Below are 12,970 nucleotides of genomic sequence, written 5' to 3' on the forward strand. Positions count from 1 at the left end.
CATATAAGTTAAACAAGCAGGGTGACAATATACAACTTTGACACACTCCATTTCCTATTTGGAACCAGTCTGTTTCATTTCCAGTTCTAACTGTTGCTTCCTGACCTGCATACAGGTTTCTCAACAGGCAGGTCAGGTGGTCTGGTATTCCCATCTCTTTTAAGAATTTTGCACAGTTTGTTGTGATCCGCACAGTCAAAGGCGTTGGCATAGTCAATAAAGCAAAAGTAGATGTTTTTCTGAAACTCTCTTGCTTTTTCAATGAACAGATTCTCCTCTGTTAGCACATATTTTTTATTTTTCCCTCAGTGGTGTCATAGAGTTTGTAATATACACTTAAAATAAATCTGAGTCTATTTCAAATAATAGTATATCACTTCACATGTAATGCAGGCACCTTATAGAAAAGCATTTCTGATTTGTTTCTCTTGATGATTTATAACAGTATTGTCACACATTTCATTTTTTATAGGTTATAAAAACCCAAATACATCATTGCTATTATTAACTTAAACAAATTTAATTGTATATCAATAAAGAATAAGAAAATAAAATATTTTATTTTACCTTTATATATTCCTTCTCTAACACTTTTCTTTATGCAGCTTTGAGTTTCTGACCTATGTAATTTTCTTTTTCTGTAAACTTTTAGTATTCTTGCAAGGCAAGTCTGCTGAAAACGAATTCTAGGTTAATTTTTCTTTCAATATTTAAATATTTCACTCCACTCATTTCTTGCTTGTATGGTTTGTCATGAGAAATTTGGCCTAATTCTTTTCTCCATTTCTCTATAGGGTAAGGTGTTTCTTTTTACTGTTTTCTTTTTTTTCAACTTTTCTATCTCTGATTATCTACAATTAGAATATGATATGCCTACTTTTAGGTGTGTGGTTTTTTTTTTTTTTTTTTTCCACCATTTATCTTAGTCTCTGATCTGCCAGATTCTTACATCTGGGGTTTGTTGCCTGTCATTAATTTTGGAAAAAAATTAAATATTATGTCAGCCATTACAAGTTTAAATATTTCTTCTCTTTCTTCTTGTGTTTCCTCTATGCACATTGCACATTTTGTAACTATTTCACAGCTCCTGAATATTCTGTTGCTTTTCTTATACTTTTTCACTTCTCTTTTCAGTATGGAAGTTTCTGTTGACCTGTCTTCAAGCTCTCTGAGTCTCAGTTGTGTCCAGTCTATTGATGAAACCATCAAAAGCATTTTTCATTTATGTCACAGGTTTTTTCATTTCTAGAATTACAATTTGATTCTTTCCTTAGAGTTTTCCTCTCTCTGCTTACATTGCCTATGTGTTCTTGTAAATCTACATTTTTCTATTATAGTTCTTTACATTTTAATCATTTGCTTACTCACTAAGTTATGTCAAATTTTGTGACCCCATGGATTGCAGCATGCCAGACTTTCCTGCCCTTTACTGTATCCTGGAGTTTGCTCAAATTCATGTCCATTGTGGAGAAGGCAATGGCAACCCACTCCAGTACTCTTGCCTGGAAAATCCCATGGACAGAGGAGCCTGATAGGCTGCAGTCCCTGAGGTCACGAAGAGTTGGACACGGCTGAGTGACTTCACTTTCACTTTTCACATTCATGCATTGGAGAAGGAAATGGCAACCCATTCCAGTGTTTCGCCTGGAGAATCCCAGGGACAGCAGAACCTGGTGGTCTGCTGTCTATGGGGTTGCACAGAGTTAGACACATCTGAAATGACTTAGCAGCAGCAGCATGTCCATTGAGTCAGTGATGCCAGTCAACCACCTCACCCTTTCTATCATAGTTGCTTTAAATCCTTTTGTGATAATTCCAAAATCTCTGTTATATATATATATATATGTGTGTGTGTGTGTGTGTGTATATATATATATACACACACATCAGTTCAGTTCAGTTCAGTCGCTCAGTCGTGTCCAACTCTGCGACCTCATGAACCACAGCACGCCAGGCTTCCCTGTCCATCACCAACTCCCGGGGTTCACTCAAACTCATGCCCATCGAGTCAGTGATGCCATCCAGCCATCTCATTCTCTGTCGTCCCCGTCTCCTCCTACCTCCAACCCCTCCTAGCATCAGACTCTTCCAGTGAGTCAACTCGTCGCATGAGGTGGTCATATATATATATATATATATATATATATATATATATATTCAGTGCTGTATATTGTTTCTTCAGACTGTGTTTTTGTTTCATTATGTTTTGTGATTTTCCACTGAAAGTTCAACATGATACATTGGTTTAAAAAAAAAAAAATCACTGCAGCAAGCAAGTCTTTATGGGCTTCCTAGTTGGCCCAATGGAAAGGAATCTGCCTGCCAATGCAGGAGAAGTAAGAGATACTGCTTTGAGCCCTGGGTTGGGAAGATCCCTTGGAGTAGGAAATAGCAACCCACTCTAGTGTCCTTGCATGGAAAATTCCATGAAGAGAGGAGACTGGTGGGCAACAGTCCATGGGGTCACAAAAATTCAGACACAATTGAGCATGCACTCAATGCATATAAACAGGTCTTCAGTGTGATATTTTATGCCTGTTTGCCTAGAAGTTAGGCTGTGGCTAGTGTTTGTTTTAGCTATAGTATCAAATTCTAAAATTTCTCTGGTTTATGTCTTCCCTATGGTCTTTGGTTTCTCAAGAGACTCCTTGTTAAATAAGGTCTGAGCTTTGCAGTTTTTTCCTTTCTAATCCCTGCCATTATAAAGAAGCATTATTAATGTGATGGTAAGGAATGGAACACGTGGAGCATTCTAAAATTCTATAATTAAATCTTAGTCTTCTAGTAAGTCTGTGCCACCAGGCTATGGACCTTCACAAATGCTTCTCAGTTTTTTTGTTTGTTAGTTTGTTTTCTCCCCCTCCCTTTAGTTGAAAAATGGAAAGCTTGGTAAAGTTGGAGCTGGGTTTTCCCCTTCCCTATATTTAAAGTAAGAGGAGACTATAGTCAGATATTTCCTTTCTCCCAAGATAGCTGGGCCCTGGTAACACAGTTTCTTCTAATGGCAGCCTCTGGATGTTTAGGAGAGGGAAGTATCTGAGCGTATTTCAAGAAGTTACTTTTATCCTCCTTTTCTTGGAGGGTAGAGAGATTTTTCTCCAACCTTCATTCTGAGAACCTGGTGGGGCTTCTAGAGGTAAAACTAATGAATAGTATGGAACTCCTCCTAAAGCTGGGCTTTCAGGTGTTTCCTCTCTTAAACTCGAAAGGACTCAGTTCAGTTCAGTTCAGTTCATTCGTTCAATCATGTCCAACTCTTTGCGACCCCATGAACCACAGCACCCCAGGCCTCCCTGCCCATCACCAACTCCCGGAATTCACTCACACTCATGTCCATCGAGTCGATAATGCCACCCAGTCATCTCATTCTCTGTCATCCCCTTCTCCTCACACCCCCAATCCCTCCCAGCATCAGGGTATTTTCCAGTGAGTCAACTCTTCCCATGAGGTGGCCAAAGTATTGGAGTTTCAACTTTAGCATCAGTCCTTCCAATGAACACCCAGGACTGATCTCCTTTACAATGGACTGGTTGGATCTCCTTGCAGTCCAAGGGACTCTCAAGAGTCTTCTCCAATACCACAGTTCAAAAGCATCAATTCTTCAGCACTCAGCTTTCTTCACAGTCCAACTCTCACATGCATACATGACCACCGGAAAAACCATAGCCTTGACTAGACGGACCTTTGTTGGCAAAGTAATGTCTCTGCTCTTTAATGTGCTATCTAGGTTGGTCATAACTTTGACAGGGCTCAGTTTCCAGAAATTAGAAATTACCTTTAAGTTCTCCTATAAGTTTTGGGCTCCAACAGCTTCTCAACTTAAGACATGATTCTCTGTATTCATCTTTCTTTTTAGTTTAGGAGATAGTGATTTTCTCTGTGACTGTAATTATCTGATGGATCAAAAAAGAGATTTTGATTTTCAGTTTGTTCAGGTTTTTCTTGTGAGGAAGGGAGTAATGAAGTCTATGTTATTTATGTGTCAGGCTGAAACTGGAAATCTTGCTACATTTTAAATGCAAACTACTCAAATTATTTATCAGGTCTATTGCTAATAATAAGTGTTCTTAGCTTATAAACCTTATTTTAAGACTAAAACCTGGGATGTACACTACACGTTTGACTGTCCAATAGCCTTCTTTGCACCTCTCTTTCCTCTCACTGGAGTGCAAAGAGATGTTTGATCCCCTAAACACCAAAAAGCAACAAGGATAATCCAACTTTCTTCCTCTGCTGTTGCTCTCTTATGACTCTTCACCAATATTTTGTAGACAAGAGACTTCCTTGTGTAATGATGTTCTTCTTAGGGTTCCAAACAGGAACAGGTGGAAATCTGTTCTACTTTCAGTTTTCTATATTTCCCATGTTGGACTTTGGCTTAAAGAGGTGGGTATATCCATCCTCTATTTCTTTGCCCTGTTCTATTTCCTTTCATTCTAATCCATTCTTTTTGGATCAGAAAAAAATAGAATTTCTCCTTCCTCTTCTGGTTTTAATGGGACATTATATGCCATGTATGATTTTCCCTATCTTATAGTTTATAACAACAGTGATTTTTCAAGTTTGCAAGAATGAGGAGATGGACTGTTATGCTCAAGTGAGCTAAAGTAATTTTGAACCTCTTATCTGAAAAAAAATAGACATTAATTTTTGCTGGGAACTAAAAAATAATTTTAAATGACAGTCTAAGCTAAACGGCTTATAGTAACCCTTCTCCAGAAGGTTTAACTATTGTTTGAACAGATGAAAAGACAAAAAAAAAATTACAAGGCATCCACTTAAAAATCGAATAATTTTCATAATATATATGTGTGTGTGTGTGTGTGTGTGTGTGTGTATGCTTAGTGAATATTCACATTTATAGCATGTTCTTCACAAAATTTCTTAATTTCTTTTTAATTTGTTTTCTCTTATGAATGAAATTATATAAGGCTCAAAAATATCAAAAATAATAAATTTAAAATGTCCTCATTTTAGAAGTTAAAGCTCATTTAGAAACAAGTACAGAAATAAAATAGAATAAGCCAGGCTTTAACTTCATTTTAGTGTTCACTCTGAGCCATATTTTAAGAGATCAAAAAAATATATTCTTTTAAAAATAAGTAACAGTAATCTAACACAACCAATGGCAACAATAAAACATAATTGACTGATTTGCAAAGTGAAAAAACTTTGATTGCATATATGCAAGATCAGATGTAGCAACTATATATGCCTGCAATCCAAGCAACAATTTTAACAAAGATGTCTCAGTTCAAAATAAGTGAGATATGGCTAAGTGAGACATCAATGCAAAAGTTGTTAGCAGTAAGTTTTGGTGTGACTGCTTCTGGAGGCAATGTTTGAAATAAAATCTTATTCCTAGTCAATGAGGAAATCTATACACCAGGCATTGTCCTATTGGCCAGGCATTGTCCATAAATCATGCTCTCAATAATTTACATTTTCAGATAAAGTAGAAATAAAAATAAGATACACAAATATGCATTTTCAAGTGTTAAAGATACTATAAAACCAAAATGTAATGAGAGGGTATGATACAGTTTGATCTGGTCAGGAAATATGCACATTATTTTTTTAAAAGGGGATAATTTACTTGAAATCTGAACAGAAACAAAGAGTTAACTAGAAAAATAGTAACTGGATAAAGATGCCAGTCAGAAGAAACAGCATGGTACAATTCCAATGCCAGTAAAATGCAAGTATAAAGGAACAAAACAAAGTCAGTTTGAAGTAAAGGGGTGGGGCATCATGGGAGAAAATATAAGCAACAAGCCCGATTATAAAAGGCTTTTGAAAATCTTGTCTCTTTTATTAAAAGGAAGAAAAACACCATTTGAAGTGTGTAAGTATAAAGGAGTGTTGGAAGAAAATGAAGGCATTTTGATCAAATTCATATCTCTAAAGGATAGCGCTGGGAACAATGTTACGAAAATACTTGATGAGACAATTAACACAGGTAGAGTCATTAGGAAATCATTTCAGTATTTAAAAGATAATAGTAATTGTTTAGAGGAAAGAAATGCAGAAAATTAAATCAGTTCAAGAGATATTGAAGACGTCCAATTAACAAGATTGATAATCATCAGGTTCTATGGTATATTATTTAAAAAACAAGCTTGACAATCTTTCTGGCTTACAACAAACATTTTCATGCTTATAGGTTATATATTTGCAGGCATGCAAATTAACCAGCATTTATTTTATCTCAACTGGACTTGTCTGAGACAAGGGACTGCAGGTCTACTGGCTGGGTTCAGGTCTGTCTTATGTGCCTTTCCTCCGAGGATAGGGATAAAGAGGTACATCTACCTGTGACATGCTATCTTAATTGTGTTCACAAAAGTACAAGAGGGAAAAATTAATCACATCCGTAGAGTGGGGAAGTATGAGGCAAATATTGTAAATAAAATGGGAAATAGCATGAATAAATTACCCTATTCTAGGGGACTGAAGAATTAGAACTATAATCCAATCTACCAAAGTTTTATATACAATACTCTGGTTATGGGAGAGGTAGGTAGGTGGATAGAATAATGCCTATATTTGCATAACTTATGGTTCGTGACATTGTACAGGAGACAGGGAACAAGACCATCCCCATGGAAAAGAAATGCAAAAAAGCTAAATGGCTGTCTGAGGAGGCCTTACAAATAGCTGTGAAAAGAAGAGAAGTGAAAAGCAAAGGAGAAAAGGAAAGACATAAGCATCTGAATGCAGAGTTCCAAAGAATAGCAAGGAGAGATAAGAAAGCCTTCCTCAGTGATCAATGCAAAGAAATAGAGGAAAACAACAGAATGGGAAAAACAAGAGAACTCTTCAAGAAAATTAGAGATTCCAAGGGAACATTTCATGCAAAGCTGGGCTTGATAAAGGACAGAAATGGTATGGACCTAACAGAAGCAGAAGATATTAAGAAGAGGTGGCAAGAATACACAGAAGAACTGTACAAAAAAGATCTTCACGAGCAAGGTAGTCACGATAACGTGATCACTGACCTAGAGCCAGACATCTTGGAATGTGAACTCAAGTGGGCCTTAGAAAGCATCACTATGAACAAAGCTAGTGGTGGTGATGGAATTCCAGTTGAGTTATTTCAAATCTTGAAAGATGATGCTGTGAAAGTGCTGCACTCAATATGCCAGCAAATTTGGAAAACTCAGCAGTGGCCACAGGACTGGAAAAGGTCAGTCTTCATTCCAATCCCAAGAAAGGGAATGCCAAAGAATGCTCAAACTACCGCACAATTGCACTCATCTCACACACTAGTAAAGTCATGCTCAAAATTCTCCAAGCCAGGCTTCAGCAATATGTGAACCGTGAACTCCCAGATGTTCAAGCAGGTTTTAGAAAAGGCAGAGGCACCAGAGATCAAATTGCCAACATCCGCTGGATCATGGAGAAAGCAAGAGAGTTTCAGAAAAACATCTATTTCTGCTTCATTGACTATGCCAAAGCCTTTGACTGTGTGGATCACAATAAACTGTGGAACATTCTGAAAGAGATGGGAACCCCAGACCACCTGACCTGCCTCTTGAGAAACCTGTATGCAGGTCAGGAAGCAACAGTCAGCACTGTACATGGAACAACCGACTGCTTCCAAACAGGAAAAGGAGTGCGTCAAGGCTGTATATTGTCACCTTGCTTATTTAACTTCTATGCAGAGTACATCATGAGGAACGCTGGGCTGGAAGAAGCACAAGCTAGAATCAAGATTGCTGGGAGAAATATCAATAACCTCAGATATGCAGATGACACCACCCTTATGGCAGAAAGTGAAGAGGAACTAAAAAGCCTCTTGATGAAAGTGAAAGAGGAGAGTGAAACGGTTGGCTTGAAGCTCAACATTCAGAAAACAAAGATCATGGCATCTGGTCCCATCACTTCAGGGGAAATAGATGGAAAAACAGTGGAAACAGTGTCAGACTTTATTTTTTGGGGCTCCAAAATCACTGCAGATGCTGATTGCAGCCATGAAATTAAAAGACACTTACTCCTTGGAAGGAAAGTTATGACCAACCTTGATAATATATTAAAAAGCAGAGACATTACTTTGCCAACAAAGGTCCGTCTAGTCAAGGCTATGGTTTTTCCTGTGGTCATGTATGGATGTGAGAGTTGGACTGTGAAGAAAGCTGATCGCCGAAGAATTGTTGCTTTTGAACTGTGGTGCTGGAGAAGACTCTTGAGAGTCCCTCGGACTGCAAGGAGATCCAACCAGTCCATCCTAAAGGAGATCAATCCTGGGGTCATTGGAAGGACTGATGCTAAAGCTGAAACTGCAATACTTTGGCCACCTCATGAGACGAGTTGACTCACTGGAAAAGACTCTGTTGCTGGGAAAGGTTGGGGGCAGGAGGAGAAGGGGAAGACCGAGAATGAGATGGCTGGATGGCATCACCGACTCTGTGGACTTGAGTTTGAGTGAACTCCGGGAGTTGGTGATGGATAGGGAGGCCTGGAGTGCTGTGATTCATGGGGTCACGGAGAGTCAGATACGACTGAGCGACTGAACTGAACTGAACTGAACTGATATACATTACTAGTTGAATGACAGGGCCATTAGTGAACTTTAAGCACAATACAAATAACTCTATTAATTTGATGGAAAACTCAAGAATTCAATGTTAAACATGTTGAATTTTAACTGCTTTTTAAGGATCCAAAAGGAGAATTCAAGTAAACAACTAAATATAAGACTCAAGCTCAGAATTTTGATACCGGGCATGGAAGTTATGATGGCTTCTTTTTATAAGTGGCAATTTCATCTTGGATATGAATAAGATTTCCCAGGGATATCACAGAAGGAAAGGGGGATAGAACAGAAGACTAGTATTGAGAAACTCAAGTATTTCACATGAATAAAGAATTACACATTTCTAGAAAGACAAGAGGAAAAGTAGGAGATTGCTTTCTTATTTAAGTCATGGAAGAGAAAGTTTCAAGTATGAAAACTGTACCAAGATAAATAATGAGCATGTCTACTCTATTTAGTTACATAAGGGTTTATTGCTGACTTGGGATGAAAAATTTGTGTAGATGATATTTTTTTGAATTAGAATTATAGTAGTTTTAAGACTGACTAAATAACAAATAAGTGAAGGTAATACTTCAAATACTTTTTAAACGTTTTGCTAGAATGGAAAAAACAGGATATCATCTTGAGATGGTAGTATAGTAGAAGAAAAAAAAATTTTTTTTTTAAATTTTCTTTTCAAAGGGCAGAGTGCTAAGGGTACTGAAAATCCAATAGGAAATATTCATTTCAGAAAGAATAGTTGTTTTTTTAAATATAAATTTACTTATTTTAATTGGAGGCTAATTACTTTACAATATTGTATTGGTTTTGCCATACATTGACATGAATCCACCACGTGTTTACATGTGTTCCCCATCCTGAACTCCCCCTCCCACCCCCCTCCCAATCCCATTCCTCTGGTTCATCCCAGTGCAACAGCCCCGAGCACCCTGTATCACGCATCAAACCTGGACTGGTGATTCATTTCACATATGATAATACACATGTTTCAATGCCATTCTCCCAAATCATCCCACCCTCGTCCTCTCCCACAGAGTCCAAAAGACAGATATTGGATATTCAGAAGACTGAGGAGGTAATCTCTATGCAAGAAGCAATATGTTCCAAGCATATGCTATGATTCAAGTCAGTTCAGTCGCTCGTCATGGCTGACCCTTTGCGACCTCCTTGAACCGCAGCATGACAGTCCTCCCTGCCCATCACCAACTGCTGGAGTTTACCCAAACTTATGTCACTTGAGTCAGTGATAACATCCAACCATCTCATCCTCTGTCCTCCCCGTCTCCTTCTGCCCTCAACCTTTCCCAGCATCAGGGTCTTTTCAAATGAGTCAGCTCTTAGCATCAGGTGGACAAAGTATTGAGGTTTCAGCTTCAGCATCAGTCCTTCCAATGAACACCCAGGACTGATCTCCTTTAGGATGGACTGGTTGGATCTCCTTGCAGTCCAAGAGACTCTCAAGAGTCTTCTCCAACACCACAGTTCAAAAGCATCAATTCTTCGGCGATCAGCTTTCTTTATCATCCAGCTCTCACATCCATACATGACCACTGGAAAAACCAAAGCCTTGACTAGACAGACCTTTGTTGACAAAATAATGTCTCTGCTTTTTAATATGCTGTCTAGGTTGGTCATAACTTTCCTTCCAAAGAGTAAGTGTCTTTTAGTTTCATGGCTGCAATCACAATCTGTAGTGATTTTGGATCCCAGAAAAAATAAAGTCAGCCTGTTTCCACTGTTTCTTCATCTATCTGTCATGAAGTGATGGGACCAGATGCCATGATCTTAGTTTTCTGAATGTTGAGCTTTAAGCCAACCTTTTCACTCTCCTCTTTCACTTTCATCAAGAGGCTCTTTAGTTCTTCTTCACTTTCTGCCATAAGGGTGGTGTCATCTGCATATCTGAGGTTATTGATATTTCTCCCGGCAATCTTGATTCCAGCTTGTGCTTCTTCCAGCCCAGCGTTCCTCCTGATGTACTCTGCATATAAGTTAAATAAGCAGGGTGACAATATACAGCCTTGACATACTTCTTTTCCTATTTGGAACCAGTCTGTTGTTCCATGTCCAGTTCTAACCGTTGCTTCCTGACCTGCATACAGGTTTCTCAAGAGGCAGGTCAGGTGGTCTGGTATTCCCATCTCTTTCAGAATTTTCCACAGTTTATTGGTATCCACACAGTCAAAGGTTTTGGCATAGTCAAGAAAGCAGAAATGTTTTACTGGAACTCTCTTGCTTTTTTGATGATCCAGTTGATGTTGGCAATTTTATCTCTGGTTACTCTGCCTTTTCTAATATGATATGATTAGCCTTAGATAATGATCCCCTGTAGGAGGAATTGGCAACTCATTCCAGTATTCTTGCCTGGAAAATCCCATGGACAGAGCCTGGCAGGCTACAGATCATGGGAGTCACAAAGAGTCAGACACAACTTATCAACTAAACAACAACAAACAGAAACAAAGAGGAGTTAAGTTAGAAATATAAGATAGGAGTTAGATGAGACAGAAGTAGGACATTAGGAATCCCAATTCAAACAACATGAACGAGATGAATAATTTAGAGTGACAGTAAAGAGAATTTAGTCTTGACAAGCTCATGATAAATTTGATGGATCATGAAATATATGTTGGATATCAATTAATAATAATAGCAGTTATTATTATTTACATAAAATAAATAGATATAGATGTTGAAATAGATGTAGAAAATCCAAGTTAATCTATATTGAATTATGTTATAAGACCATTTTTCTCATTCTTTTAAAAGCCACCCTCTTAACAGTTTATACCATTTCCTAGGGTTCTATCAGTACATTAACTCTTGTATTTCAGAAGATACCTACAGACTAATAAGCTTTAATTCAACTTTAGTTTCAACATCCCTTGATCAAACACACTCAGAAATATATCTTCTGCACATGCTCCCAACTTCTGTTCGTATGCACTAGCTAAGTCTAACTTTTTTGAAGTTATAGTCCTTTTCACTTTTAATGACACCCTGCTTATCCTTAAATAAACCAGTTGTAATTCAACTCTTTTTACTGGTATTTAGTCAAGGTGGGAAACCGAGTACATATCTTGGGAGATGCATATTTTCTTAGGGAGAAGTTTCTTTGACCTCTTCAACCAAGTCTCAGTGATAGAATTTAACAGGAAATACTGGGCCATTTGGGGCTTACCTTGTGACTAAGTGGTAAAGAATCTGCCTGCCAATACAGGAGATATGTATTCAATCCCTGGATGACAAGATCCCCTGAAGAAGGGAATGGCAACCCACTCCAGTATTCTTGCCTGGGAAATCCCATGAACAGTGGAGCCTGGCAGGCCACAGTCCCCAGGGTCAGAGACTCAGACACAACTTACTGAGAGCATGCATGCACTGGGCCATTTATACAAGGTCAGAGGGTCCTGAAGAACATGGACTTCTGAGACTTTTCAGTGCACCAATTCAAATTTCCTCTCATGGATCAAGGTCCCTCTCTACCCCAAACAGGACCTGACATTGGCATATCAGACCTATCTCATTGAAAGCTCAGCTAATCTGGTGGTTTATCCCTGAGCCAAGTCCTCAGTTTTCTCTGCGCTCCCTTGAAAGAGATGATGGACATACAAAATTCAACCACAGAGACTCTCTGGCTTTTGCATGTAGATTTCTCTCTCTCTCTCTCTTTTTTTTTTAATTGGAGACTAATTATTTTACAATATTATATTGGTTGGTTTTGCCATACATTTACATGAATCCTCCCCAGGTGTACATGAGTTCCCCTTCCTGAAATCCCCTCCCACCTCCCTCCTCCCCTTATCCTCCCTCTGGGTCATCCCTGCACACCAGCCCTGAGCATCCTGTAACATGCATAGACCATGAACTGGTGATTCGTTTCACATATGACAACATACATGTTTATGCCATTCTCCCAAATCATCCCCCCTCACCCTCTCCCACAGAGTCCCAAAGACTGTTCTATACATCTGTGTCTCTTTTGCTGTCTCGTATACAGGGTAATCATTTCCATCTTTCTAAATTCCATATATATGCATTAGAATACTGTATTGGTGTTTTTCTTTCTGGCTTACTTCACTCTGTATAATATGCTCCAGTTTCATCCACCTCATTAGAACTGATTCAAATGCATTCTTTTTAATGGCTGAGTAATACTCCATTGTGTATATGTACCACAGCTTTCTTATCCATTCGGCTGCAGATGGACATCTAGGTTGCTTCCATGTCCTGGCTATTATAAACAGTGCTGCAATGAACATTGGAGTACATGTGTCTCTTTCAATTCTGGTTTCCTCGGTGTTTATGCCCAGGAGTGAGATTGCTGGATCATATGGCAGTTCTATTTCCAGTTTTCTGAGGAATCTCCACACTGTTCTCCATAGTGGCTGTACTAGTTTGCATTCCCACCAACAGTGTAAGAGGGTTCCC

The sequence above is a fragment of the Moschus berezovskii genome, chromosome 7 (assembly GCF_049115385.1).
Source record: "Moschus berezovskii isolate FMDL1 chromosome 7, NW_MosBer_1.0, whole genome shotgun sequence".
Lineage (NCBI taxonomy): Eukaryota > Metazoa > Chordata > Mammalia > Artiodactyla > Moschidae > Moschus > Moschus berezovskii.